Source organism: Fistularia commersonii, chromosome 11 (genome assembly GCF_037954325.1).
Source record: "Fistularia commersonii isolate RoL2024-O1a breed Wild chromosome 11, RoL_Fcom_v1.0, whole genome shotgun sequence".
In the NCBI taxonomy this organism is placed as follows: Eukaryota; Metazoa; Chordata; class Actinopteri; order Syngnathiformes; family Fistulariidae; genus Fistularia; species Fistularia commersonii.
In genome coordinates, this window is record NC_141294.1 from 7,939,797 (window position 1) to 7,954,469 (window position 14,673).

At 39.2% G+C, this 14,673-nt stretch overlaps 1 protein-coding gene across 5 annotated transcripts in view; it reads right to left on the reverse strand.

The window, feature by feature from the left end:
- ncalda (neurocalcin delta a) overlaps window positions 1-10,629 on the reverse strand; it is a 53,686-nt gene extending 43,057 nt beyond the window's left edge. For 3 of the 5 annotated variants that reach the window (XM_086154817.1, XM_086154816.1, XM_086154815.1), the window contains exons 1-2: window positions 10,437-10,629; window positions 9,348-9,475 (exon numbers count right to left, since the gene is read on the reverse strand). The gene's annotated coding sequence lies outside the window, so the exon portion shown is untranslated. The remainder of the gene's footprint in view (window positions 1-9,347; window positions 9,476-10,436) is intronic. The other 2 variants (XM_086154813.1, XM_086154814.1) reach the window with 1 other exon arrangement.
- Window positions 10,630-14,673: the final 4,044 nt, after the last annotated feature.

Here is a 14,673-nt window from a genome sequence, read left to right on the forward strand (position 1 = left end):
GATCAGGTGTAGAAACTGCAATATTAGACTAGAGAATTTGGTAACATACAGGTCATTTTTTAGGCCAATATTTCACACCATTGTGCAAGAGGGTCTGGACAAGGAATTCCGTCATATTCCTAAAGGCTCTGTAATTGTAGTGGGTTTGAGCAGCTTTGCTGACAACAGCAGAGATTCCTTTTTTTTGACTAGCATCTTTTGAAATATTCACAATCTCTGGCCTATGAGTTACCGATACTCTTCAACTGGCAATTTGGCTCAAACAGTCATAAGTGGAAATACTCATTTAATAAAAGTGATGAAGAGCAGTGAGAGTATCTACCCAGGGCACTGAAAAATTGCAGTGATGTATTTGTGCAGAACTGCGATAAGGTATTCAAAACAACATTATGCACACGGAGTAAATCAAAGAAAGACGTAACTCTGTTTTGCTAATCTCCTAGGACACCAGCCCAGGCTGTGTGGGTGTCTGGACGAGACATGCTTTCTTATGCGTTGGCTCATCTGCTCAGTAAAACAGGGCTGCGACCACAATGCGTTGTCTTCCTACCATATTCGCAGTGGTAGACTCCCACATAGAACTCCATCCTCGCTCTCTCTCTTCCTCTCCTTTTCCATCTCCCTCTCCCACTTGCAGGATACCAGCTGTCACGGCTTCCAGCCCACTTATTGCTGCTTATGTGCGCATATCTCATATAACTTGAAGAAGGTTCATCCTACCTTTAAAACCTACTGGGTAGCACACTGAAATATTACATAAAGAGATTGTGGGTGCAACATGTGGGTTCATTGTCTTCCTACTCCAATATTCACCTGTATTAAAAAAAGGCTATGGTTTTGTGTGAAGTTGCATCCTATCCTTCGCAATGCCCCAAATTACTTGTCCACCTCAGCCTACTGATGTTGCTTCTGTTTGAACAATGAGGCTCCATGGTGCGGAATATAACAAACGCATTAGCTACACAGCAAATATAGATCCCTTCGCAAATCATTTCTCTCTGTTTACAATGAAAGTTCAAAATCATTATTCTTAGATGACACTGACCAAATGGCATATTCCTTAAAAGTGGGAGCATGACACATGTGCCAGAAAGTGCAAGTCTTTGAGAGGCCACTTGAAATTGGTTCGAAAATTAATTCAATCTCCATAGATCCCCATGTTAAAATAACCAACCTTTTAGCAGAAGTAAATAGTTGAAAACGTCATCTACAAAAATTCTCTGAATAACTTACAAGAACTGGCTCAGACTCAACAAATCCCCTGAAGTTCAAATATAAAAGACAGCGTAAAGATGATAGTTGAAAAGCCTAGAATCTTAATATTTGTGACAAGAACTACTCTGTCAAGTTCAAATGGCATTGTGCTGTGCACTATCCTTCACTGCGGTTAGTATAATACTTCCTAAAATGGAATGAAGTATTCAGATCTAACCAAAATGTAATTGGTTGTTTTTCAGCACACTATGCACTGGACCAAATGTAATAAAAACTGATCAGTCAGCCTTTAACTAACAGTCAGACTAGCAAAAAAAACAAACAGATGTAGTAGGAAAAAAAAAGAAATCACCTTAGCAGATGATTATACAATTATCAACAATTATCACTGTACAGTGTTACATGAACACACGTGACAAAGCAGGCGTTCTCGTTCATTTTCGAATGAAAAGAACCTATTCAAATTTAATTTACTGTTACTGAGAAGAGTATTTCATCATATTAATATGAAAAAAATCTTAAAATGTAGTTATCCAAAATTAAACGTTTTCAAAAAAAGATATGAAATACATAATACATTCACACGTGTACATTTTTGTTCGCTTTGCTTGTCATTTTACGTTTTATTTGTGAATAATGTCGCACCAACAATATTTTTCTTACAAGTTAGTGTGTCTTGCAACGGTTAAAAAAAGTAGTCAGTCAGCGAGTCAGTCATACACTGGAGTCTTTAAGCATTGCCGACATTTTTTCCTGTCTCATGGAACTCTTGCACACTGGGACACCCCTATGCTAATTCAGGATATGCACAGTGAGGGTGTGAAGCCAACGCCTGTCAGAGGACCATTGCAACTCCTTTTGGCAATTCAGACAGAACAAACTGCCAGTGATATTACGAGCTGTGACAGTGTCAGGCAATGGCCTATTAGTGCATCACTTCTAAGATAATGGAGTGTGTGGCTAGTCAGATTTAAAATAAATTCTTGTATGTAACTAAATTAGACCATATATATTCTGTCTGTGATAACACAGCAGTGCGTATCTGTATGGTTTCATGTATATTGTGTATGTTCTATTTCTATTATTTTTTTGTTCACTGATTTAGCAGAATAACATTGACACAAATTCACCTTAATTAATTTGATACTGACCATTAAGTATCAAAGTGAATTCGATTTAGGCAGAATGTTTTGTGTCTTCTAGGTGGAGACGGAGAGACATAACTTTTTGGACAGTGAGTAAAAGCAGGTCTCATTATTTTATATCCTTAGTTCAGACAAAAACCACGGGAAAATTGAGAAAAAAGGAAATTTCAGTCAGTTCTTTTAAAGTACTGGATATTAAGCTGACGTCACATACAGATCTGGAAAAAGGACATACAGATAAAGTGAGGTCACACTGAAATGTCACAGCTGCTTCCTTTTATGCAAGTTCATAAACGGATGTACGAGAGTATGTTTTCCACCAGGCCAATACCCAAATGTTCCATGCTGTCTTTGAGCACCTGGATGCTGTTGACAGAAGTGTCTTCCAATGGCTCCAGAAAGCCAGTCAAATTGAGAATGTATTTTCGCTCACAATTTAGCAAGTAAAAACCAAGCTTTAAGGCTTTAAATAGCCATATGACTGCATGGTGCTCCGTTGAAACCATTTTCTGATTGTACACGAGGGATCAGAAATGTGGCTCCATTTAGTATCAGACCCTGGAGCCCATCACCAGATTGTTAGACATTGGCAGTTGGGCCCTGTTTTTCTCTCTGACCTTAATCGAGTGAAGTCATGCCAGACCAACAGATGGACACATAGATGGATATATAGACACGCACGCACGCTCGCACTCCAGAGTTGAGCTGTAACAGTCAGTTGGCGTGGGCAGCTGACATTTGTATGGACGACTGCAACAATATTTGGCAGAACCTCAACCTTAATATGATCAAATTTAATACCTTGGTGACAGCGAAATAAAGGATCTACAAAACGAGTCCATGTGGATCCAAGATTATGATTGGGCAAGGTTTCTGTGGTATAATCCACATCTGCAATTTCTTTCTAATCTCTGTCAGTGAGTACCAACGAGGTGTGCAGCAGCTCAAAATGAGAACCTTCTTGATGTCTTTACTCGTACATCAATCATACGCATATATAATATAATCTGAAATTTTGAATACTTCATCAATCAGTTTGAGGAAATTGTTAATTCTCTGTATTAGGCCCAATCGTGGATGAACCATGAGCAGTGGGCAGCCATTGAGCAGCACTCACGGAACAGTTAGGGTATCATTGTCTTGCTCAATGACATTTGGACAGGCTAAGAGGAGCTTGAGAATTAAAACCAGGAACTTTTGGTTCCAAGACGACCACCCTTATTACTTGAGCCACAGCACCCTGTATCACATACAGTGGAGAGGACAAGTATATGATACACTGCTGATTTTTCTGGGCAAGGGTAGAAGAGGTGACTATTGTAAACCAGAAATTAGCAGAAATGAGTAAAAGTGAAGAAAGGAAAGCATTGAAGAGGCTGAAGAGTTGAAAGGCAGTTGGTGTGGAAGTGTCTAGGAGAGGCAGCGGTAGAGTTTCTTACTAGATTATTCAACAGGACCTTAGAGAGTGAGAAGATGCCGGAAGAATGAAGACAAAGTGTGATGCTGCCCATTCTTAAGAATAAGGGGGATGTTCAAAATTGCGGCAACAATAGACAGATAAAGTTGATGATCCATACAATGAAGTTATGGGAAAGGGTAGTGGAAACTAGACCGAGAGCAGAAGTCAGCATTTGTGAACAGCAGTATGGCTTCACGCTTAGAAAGAGTACTACAGATGCAGTATTTGCTTTGAGAATGCTAATATTGAAGTATAGAGAAGGCCAGAGGGAGACACATTTTGTTTTTCTAGACCAAGAAAACGCATATGACAGGGTGCCATGAGAGAAACTCTGGTATGGTATAAAGAAATCTGGAGTGACAGAGAGGTATGTTGGACTGGTGCAGGACATGTGTGCTAGCTGTGGGATGGTGGTGCGGTATGCTGTGGGGGTAGCAGAGGGGTTTGGGATGGGATTCCACCAGGGATAAACTCTGTTTACAGTGGTGATGGACAGGCTGACAGACGAGGCTGGACGGGGGTCTCCATGGACCATGATGTTTGCAGATGACATTATGATCTGTAGTGAGAGCAGAGAACAGGTTGAGGAGAATCTAGAGAGGTGGAGGTATGCGCTGGAAAGGAGAGAAATGAAGGTTAGTCACACCAAGATAGAGTATATGTGTGTGAACAAGAGGAACCTGAGTGGAACAGTGAGGCTACAGGGAGTGGAGATCAAGAAGTTGGAGGATTTCAGGTACTTGGGGTCAACAGTCCAGAGCAGTAGAGAGAGTGGAAAAGAGTTGATGAGACGGGTTCAAACAGGTTGGAATGGGTGGAGAAAAGTGTCAGGGGTACTATGGGATAGAAGACTATCAGCCAGAATGAAAGGAAAGGTGTACAAGGCAGTGGTGAGACCAGCAATGCTGTATGGCCTAGAAACAGTTACAATGACAAAAAAACTACAGGAGGCAGAGCTAGAAGTTGACGATGCTAAGGTTCTCTTTGGGAGTGACCAGGATGGATAGGATCAGGAATGAGTCTCTCAGAGGAACAACACATGCTAGAAGTTTTGGAGAGAAGGTCAGAGAAGCCGGATATATTGGTCAATGGATGATGGAATTGGAGCTGCCAGGCAGAGGCTCTACAGGAAGACCAAAGAGAAGATTCATGGATGTAGTGAGAGAGGATATGAAGGTAGTTGGTGTGAGAGAGGCGGCTCTGACAGACATATTAGCTCTTCTTTCAGAAGCCCTCACGTTCTCCACTCATTACCTGTATTAACTGCACCAGTTTGACCTTGTTACCTGTATAAGAAACCAGTCCACACACTCAATCAAACAAACTCCAACCTCTTGACAATCGCCAAGACCAGAGAACTATCTAAGAACAGGGATAAAATTGTAGACCTGCACAATTGTAAACGGCTGGGATGGGCTACAGGATAATAGGAAGCAACTTGGTGAGAAGGCAACAACTATTGGCACAATTATTAGAAAATGGAAGAAGTTCAAGATGACGGTTAATCTCCCGCGGTCAGGGGCACCATGCAAGATCTCACCTTGTGGGGCATCAATGATCATGAAGAGGGTGAGGGATCAGCCCAGAAATACACCTGAACCTGGTCAATGACCTGAAGAGAGCTGGGACCACAGTCTCAAAGAAAACCATTAGTAACACACTACGTCGTCATGGATTAAAATCCTGGAGTGCACGCAAGGTCCCCTTGCTCAAGCAAGCACATGTCCAGGCCGTCTGAAGTTTGCCAGAGACCATCTGGATGATCCAGAGGAGGAATGGAAGGTCAAGTGGTCTGATGAGACAAAAATAGAGCTTTTTGGTCGAAACTCAATTTGACATGTTTGGAGGAAGAAGAAGGATGACTACAACCCCAAGAACACCATCCCAACCATAAAGCATGGAGGGGAAAACTTCATTCTTTGGGGATGCTTTTCTGCAAAGGGAACAGGACAACTGCACCGTATTGAGGGGAGGATGGATGGGGGCCATGTATTGCAAGATCTTGGCCAACAACCTCCTTCCTTCAGCAAGAGCCTTGAAGATGGGTCGTGGCTGGGTCTTCCAGCATGACAACGACCTCAAACACACAGTCCGGGGATCTAAGGAGTCGCTCCACAAGAAGCATCTCAAGGTCCTGGAGTAGCCGAGCCAGTCTCCAAACCTGAACTGAATAGAACATCTTTGGAGGGAGCTGAAAGTCCATATAGCTCAGCGACTACCCCAAAACCTGAATGATCTGGAGAAGATCTGTATAAGAGTGGGCCAAAATCACTGCTGCAGTGTGTGCAAACCTGGTCAAGAACTACAAGAAACGTCTAACCTTTGTGATTGCCAACAAAGGTTCCTGTACCAATCGTTAAGCTCTGATGTATCAAATACTTAGATCATCCAATAAAATTTAAAGTAATGACTTGAAAATCATACAATGGGATTTTCTGGATTTTTGTTTTAGATTCCATCACTCACAGTTGAAGAGTACCTATGATAAAAATTACAGACCTCTACATCCTTTGTAAGTGGGAAAAGCTGAAAAATCACCAGTGTATCAAATACTTGCACTCCCCACTGTATTTCTTACTACTTTCCTTGTTCTTTCTAGTCATGTGAAAAAGGAGTTCCTTTGTTGTCAAGCTACATAGTCTGCCTTTGGCATAAATCAACTTTGTGAAATGACGACGACGACACACCAAGGCAACACAACAACTGCGGCGTTATATGCAACTGTTATTTGAGGAGAAACCACAACTGGAAATCTATTTATTGTAACCTTCCACAGAGAGATCTGCTGATAGCGTCCCACTGAAGTTTATGAACTGAACTGTAGACGATTACTGATTTTGAAACATTAGAGACCGACAGACATGAACTGATGAGGAAGCAATAGAACAGCAAAAGCAGGAGTACATGAATGGATGGAGTATGGGGGAGGATCATGCCAGGCCATTTCCTGGAGGCAGTGGGCAGCTCGTCATGTTCTCTTGTTCAAGCTGTCACTGTGTCGGTGGTAATCATGAGGCTGACAGTTGTTTGATCTCAGACATAGAGCTGTACTCACGTTATACAGGCAGCAGTGAAAAAACTGCAGCACTCCGTACCATAGCAGGTTGGTGCGATGACGTCTTCTCTGTGAAAGTGCTCCGGGATTGTTACATTATGGATATGCCTTCAACATAATGAGAAAGTCATTTTCTGCAAAGTCCTCTAACACAGGGCATGCTGCCTGCTTTGAAGTTGAAATGTTCTCAGTCGGATACAATGCGACGCAGACCTTCTGGGATTTGTATCTGGTATGTAATAAATGTGATCCCCAATCTCTCCAATATAAATGTTTAAAACCAACATACCAACACAAATCCCAAATGCGATGTAAAAAAAAAAAAAAAATTGAGCGCAATCGGTAATTTGACTCACTAAAGGGGCTCAAGTGGCAAGAGTACAGCTGTGACCTGGGTTTTTGTGAGGAATGCCAAAAATTCCAACAATCCATTCTGGGAAAAGTGAAGGACAAATGTAGAAACGGTTTCCCACAGCCGGGCTTGACTGTTCAAATCCTCTTCTCAAGAGTCCTACTGGCGGTGGTAGACAGCTTCTGATCTATTACCTGCCGCTCCTTCTGGGGAATGCCAGGGTTTAACTGTTTACATAATCCTCCTCCTGTGTTCCCAGTCAACCCCAAAAGTCCCAAGAAATAGCACATCCAGAAGACACAGTGGGCATCCAGGGCATGTACCAAATAAATGACTTAACAGCTTTAACTAGCCCCTTTTAATCCTCACAAGCAGGCCTCCTTCAAGACATTTAAACTCTCAAAATGGACTGCACACAAATATACATACATTAGCTGCCTGAAGACACAATGTTGTTTTTTTTTTTTTTTGTTTTGCCTTCAACATTTGACCATTGCAGATTAGTGGAACTGGTGTAGTATCTTCTTTTCCATCTCCTTTATGCTTTTCCCTTCAGGGGTCGCCACAGCGAATCAACCTTCTCCATCTAACCCTATTCTCTGTATCCTCCTCTCTCACACCAACTACGTTCATATCCTCTCTCATTAGTCCATAAATCTTCTCTTTGGTCTTCCTCAAGACCTCCTGCCTGGCAGCTCCAATCCCAGCATCCGTCTACTGGTGTAGTATATCAACTGATAAAGTCCTTTTGTGTTTGAACAGTTGTAAGTTTGTTTGGGGGTTTCTGTGTACTTGGGATTTATTAAATTTTGGAAATAATGTGTGACTGTGTTGTATGCTGGATGTATGCTGACAGGAGAGCACTGCTACAAGATACACAAAAGCCTCACAAACGGACTCAGAGGCAGCTGCTTTCCCAAAGACATCACTCCACTCAACAACCACAAACCACATAACCCACCACGGCATATACCTCCCGACTCTTTTTCCAACATCACTCAAGTGTAATAGCTCACAGTGTATTATTTATTGTTTTTATTCAAATCTACATGCTTAGTCAAGTATGTAGTCGACAAGTGAAATATACCTCATCTCAGCATGTTTAGAAGAGCCTCTGTTGACAAGAGTATTACTGACTGCTCCAGTTGCAGATCTCATTTAATTGTAACCCTTTCTATTAATTATTTATTATTATATTGTGTAGCATATTGTTGCATTTCACCTTGAAGCTGTAGCAGTATTACAATCCTGTTGTGTTTTTGAAATGCAAAGACAATAAAAGGCTCTTCTGTTCTTTTCTATTCTATTTTAGTACGGCCACATGCTTGATCCAGTGGGCCAAGAATTGTTGACTGACTTTGGGATGTCAACTTTAGCATAAGTGTCTAGAAAGGTTTCACGATAACATTACTATAGGCAAGAAATGGGCCTCATTTAGTAATTCATACGTTAGACTGTGTATACTTAAGATGTTTAATTACACACAGTCATTCAGACCAAAATACAAATGTAGTGATTGAAAAACATTGGTATTATCATTAAAAAATCTTATCTACCATTTTTTCCATCTTTCTACAGTATCTATTGGAAAAAAGGAATGCGTAAAAAGTCCATAAAAAGTGTATGTTATAAAAAAAAAAAAAGGGAATTCAGATACAATGAGCCGCGATAGCTTATGAAAAAAATGAATTAAAATTAAAAATGTAATTTAAAAAATTTGAGAAATTTCCACTGGAGTTTAGCATAAACAAAAAAAACCCACTAATAACAAGTAAAACACCTCCACTACAACTATGGTCTGAGTTAAGAGAAAGCATTGATTAAAAGGTACTGTTGTATAATGATGCATGTTAGAAAGGACCTAAAAAGGCTATCAATGTAAATGCATCCGACGGAAAGCACCATGATGAAACTAAGTACTGGCAGATCAATATAACTGTTTTGTCAACAGCCAAAAAACTAATAGCTGCTGCTGTGATTAAAGAGCATTTCACTACGCAAGAACAAATCCTCAAACCATTTCTAACATAAGGCAGTTTCTACCACATGAAGGTCATGTCTTTTTACTGCCATTGGCACATATTCATAGACAAACTCAAAATGCGAGTAGCCATCACTCACAGGTTGGAATGTGCGGATGCCTGCAGCCTAGTTCAGGGGCTCCAGTCTACGGCTTCACTCCTCAGCGTGGGTTTAATGTGTCCTTCCTTCCTTATCCGCAAGTGGCGGGCAGTGGAAGATAACGCCAGCTGAGAAAAGATGTTAAAAGATGCTTTCTGTGACATTTCATGTCAAGTTTGGATAACACAAAAAAATTATTACACATTCTCTGACATGCAGTTGTATTGTATTTATGCTTGCATATGTTGATAAGCAGATCTGTGGGTATGCTTCATGTTCATTGACTTGTATTTGACTTTCGAAGTATCGAGAAACTGTGACTAAAATCAAATACTAGTTTAATCCTAGTCCTGGACTCTTGAATCCTTGACTCTTAGCATGATCATGATGCTAATCCTGGACCAAATCTGGGTCTGGGAACCCACCTGAATGGATTTACTTAAATTTAATGATAAATATTGTACATTTTCAACAATCAACAAGTATGTGACATCTTATATTTTAAATTTTTAGTGTTTTACATCCAATAAAGTAAAAAAAAATATGCTTAATAACATTTCAAAGAAGGAATACAAGTGAGGTTTTACACCCCTTTCAAATTTGAGTTGTTTGCTAGTGTTTCGAAAATTATGAGTCAAATTACTCCATGATTATTTCTTCATTGAAACGCCACAACAGTAGGCTTGTTTATTCCAACTTACTTTGACACTGTTTGTTATAGCTGTGTGTGTGTGTGTGTGTGTGTGTGTATGCATGTAAACTTAGGGACACTAAGTTTACATGCACACTGTACAGAAGAAGCTATAAATCCGTCTTTGATAGAAAACACTTCACACTGTTTTGTTGAGAAATAAAAAATGTACTTCGTAGATAAACACTGCTTGACAAAACATTTATTTGTAAAGGAAGTCAGGAAAAAATAGCAAGTTGATGGCAAAATAAATAAATAAAAATACAAAAGAAAACAAAAGAAATTCTATGAGAATAAGAGGCTTGGATCCAATACCAAAGATGCCAGAAATTAAAAGAACACATGCCACTGTGAGTCATACCTGAGTCTCAGGTAAGCGAACCCAAAGATAAACTTACGGAGTTGTTTTGAAAAGGACACCAGGGTGGTTTCTCATCCGCCGTTAAGTAGTGCTGACAGAAAACCGAAACACAGGGACACATGTATCCGGGCAGGTGGACTGAGTTAGATCACAGATGGGCAATTGGCGAAACTGTGACGCTTCCGAACAAATCTGCGTTCTCTTCCGGTTTTCAAGACGCGTCTGTTATCACGCATGCGCGATACTTACGTTTTATTTTAAACCAAAACCAAAAGAAAAAAAAAAAAAAACAACAACCAAAAAAGTACTACAAAAGCCTATTTACACCTAAAATTGCACCAAATGATATCCCGAAATATCCTAAAATAAAAAATAGCAGTCATGTTTAATTGACGGAAACTGAAATGTGCAAATTGATGGTTGTTGTTCTGCTGTATCCCTTTTTATAATCTGCCAGGCTCTGACGCCATCTATGGGTGAAAATAAACATGACAGACATCTAATACATAAATGGTAGGGTGGCGCTCATTCAGAAGTAGAAAAGGTCATCTATCTATCTATCTATCTATCTATCTATCTATCTATCTATCTATCTATCTATCTATCTATCTATCTATCTATCTATCTATCTATCTATCTATCTATCTATTCATTTATTTTTTTCACAACTTAGAAATGGTATCTCAAAATGCATATGGGCTATGCATTTCATCATGTGTGCACGAGTGCGTTCTTTTGAACAGACATCACCTATTAAGTCAAATAGTTTGACAATAGTTTGTGTTTTGACACTCAATGTTTTAGATAAATAAGGTGGAATTAATGGCAAAGTAGCAGCAATAGGACATTAACATTTTTGGGGATGACCAACCAGATACATTTACCATGCTTTCTAGTCCGTTTTAATGATCGGCAGTGCAAATTTATTATATTTTTACTGAGTTTTGTATGTCAATAATTACACATAAGAAATGATCAGTTTGATAAACTGTATTTTTACACTAATTGATGCAATTACTAGTTGACTCACTCAGTCCTGGTGTTGTATGGGACCACCAGGTGGCGTTCAAATGCTGCAATCAGTAGCCTCTTAGCTGCATCTCCCTGCATTTCATATAAAGATTCATTTATTGATTCATTCATATTAAGTCTTTTTCTAAAAAGCTATTCTCCTTTCACACACTTTTTTATCTGGTAATTTCAAACTGATACAAATCTGGCATATAGCCACATGTAACCTTATACCTGTGCCAATATTCAAATCATTTTCATGTAATTTTGATTTTTGTGATAATAAAGCTCGTTAACTGCCTTTCTTTAACACAACTTAAAAGCGAACACGGCAATAAATCACTGAACAGATTTAATTTAATTTCAACATTTTTTTAATGAACCGATTTTTTCCCCCCACTGCCCAGGTTATATCAATCTACAAATCTCTTGTCTTTTTAATGTGTATAGCAGTAATCAACCATGGGTGATGCCGGGCATGGTGATAAATTCTACAGAGATACTAATTGGGATTCGGAGAGGTCAGAGGACTGTGGCTGTAACATAAATTACTGTATCCCATGCTACTTACATAGTTTTTCTTATCTAATTTGTGAGCGTTTGCACCGTGGACGGGTTGAAGAAATTGAAAAGATATATTGAAAATGTGCATTTCTTACATGTGAATTTTCCCAGCTGATGGTCACCACAGTCTTTGTTAATGTCTGGATGTGCTACACCCCTTTGTAGCGAGCACTAATTTCCCACATAAGGCTATCTTATCATGAACTTATCTGTGCTGCTTATTGCTCTGCCTAATTGCTGTGTTTATTGGCAGATTATTTCCGTGTGGGACTTGGGTGTGGTGGAAGAAATATAAAGATTCCATCATTCCAAATGTCCATTGTCCGAAAACCATAACAAATCGAGTTTTTGTTCAGAGTCTTAATTGCTCTTCATCAGAATTAGCTTGTCGACAAAGTCGATAGAATTAAGGAACAATTGAGGGCTAAACCACCATTCTTTACCCCAACAAAACCCAGAGAATGTCATAATAAGGAAAGCTTAGCGATCAGAAAGGAGCATAGAAATAGTAAAAAAAATAAAGAATATGTCCATAACAGAGAATTATCAGGAGTGCATAGCTTCCATCCAGACAGAGGGATAGCCCACAAAAAGCACGTTTACTGAAGAGCTGTGAATTAGGCCAACTGGGGGCAGCCCGAATAATAAGAGTCTCAAGGTATAAAACAGGACAAAAAAATGTTTATTGTTTGTATTTCGATTCATGCTAATTATGTCAACAATAATGATTCACTAAAAATGTTATCACCAGAAAAGATTTGCTCATGTCTTTGGCGCCATGCAGCATTTTTAAATGAATTAATTAGGCGATCACAGTAATTACTGTTTATATTGTTGTTAATGAGCCCAAAGGCAAGAGAGCTGCACTCATCCACATTACACTCGTGAGGCACAGAGCCAAGAACAGTCCAAACCGAAGTGCCTCATGTTAAACATACTCCGAGTCTTCCTTCTGACGATATAGCTAAAAATTTATTGTCAATGGAATTTAAATTTGTTGTCTTCTGACGACATATAACTCATGATAATATACTTTAAGAACTTCTATGTTTAATTGTTACAAAGCGAGCATATGTCAAAAGTATTGATGTAATCTATCTAATATGCATATAAGACAAGGATGTCAGAATATAAATGCAATTTCATTTTTCATTTTGTCATCCATCTATCTCAGGGTTTTTCTCCACATCTGTCATGTCAGTCTGACATTTACTGGTCGCATCCCTTCCTCGTTTTATTTCACCATCAACGGCAGTTATCTGAAGCGTGGTCGCTCAGTGCGACAATGGAAATGTCTTATTGTAATTGATCATTTCATCGGTTGATGCGATCAGGTTTGTGAATGAGTGACACGCGGACATCTATCTGAGAAACCCCCCTTTTGTTTCTCATGAGTGAAAATGTCAATTCAGCATCAGATTTTGAAAACAGGTCAGAGCCTTCCTATCACATGGGAACTTTCCTCCTCTCTCCCTGTATGTTCATAAACACGGATTTAACAAATGCTGGATTAAATGTGTGAATATTTTGTTTATGACCAGAAGTGAAATATGACAGAATTTGGGATAGGTAGTTGGAGTATGTGTGTGTACATTCACTTGTGGATTGATTTGAGCCATCAGTCGGGGTCTTTTTTATTAATGTTTAATTATACAGAATGAAAGGGGATTAATGAAGTCTGAAAAGCTAAAAAACCTATGGCTCTGCATTTGTTTTTACGTTTGTTGTACTGATACGCGTGGGTGTTTGATCAAAGATATATTTGCAAATGCTCTCATGCAAATGCATATTTCAAGGCTCTTACTGTGCTATAATACAAATCGCACTTTAAGAAGAGACTAGAAGTGTTAGTACAATGTTTTAAATTGATGTTTTCATTTTTTTTTTTTTCCATTCATCATACCTGAAACAAAGGTGGTGAGGTGAAACAAAGAAAAATATATACACTGAATAAGTAAGTCATAGGTAAAACTATATCGTATCTTAACACATTTACGCAAGATAACTTCCAGTCTCTTTAGGTCTTTGTGAATAAATTGGACCTGCCTTGACTTCAAACACTGATTGTTTCCATAAAAAGCGAAGAACATCTTATAAATTATATATAGACAAAGCAGCTCTTACAAACAGGAAATGCATAGGATTATAACTTCTAAAAAAAAGTCTCACATCCTTCACAGCTGCATCAGGGGGGAAAAAAAGAATTTTCTTAATGAAGAAGTGCCATTTCCTCAAGAAAACTCCTGTGAGTGGAATAATTATTTTCATATTGCATATTAATAACTTCCCTTACATTCTCTCTCTCTTGCGCGCTCTCTTCCTCTCTTTCAGATGTTTGTCTAAATAGCCGCCTCTAATTAATGTGTCTGGCGGCCTTATTATTCTTTGAGGGTGATATTTTCCTGTGATGAAAGGCAGAGAAGGTCAATTTTAACAGAGACCCATGGGAGAGAGCAGGACAAGTACAGACTTAGGTGTGTGTGTGTGTGTGTGTGTGTGTGTGTGTGTGTGTGTGTGTGTCTGAGGAGTGAGATGGGAGGGAAAGCAGTGTCTCATTGTGTGCATGTGTCTTACACGACAATTAATGAATTAAATGTGTAAGTGGACAATTCCTAATTTGTGTTTGTGTGGACGCATTTCTCTGTCTAGTTTGTAGCCAAACAAAAAACAACAAACACCATCAGCAGTAACTTTGATCC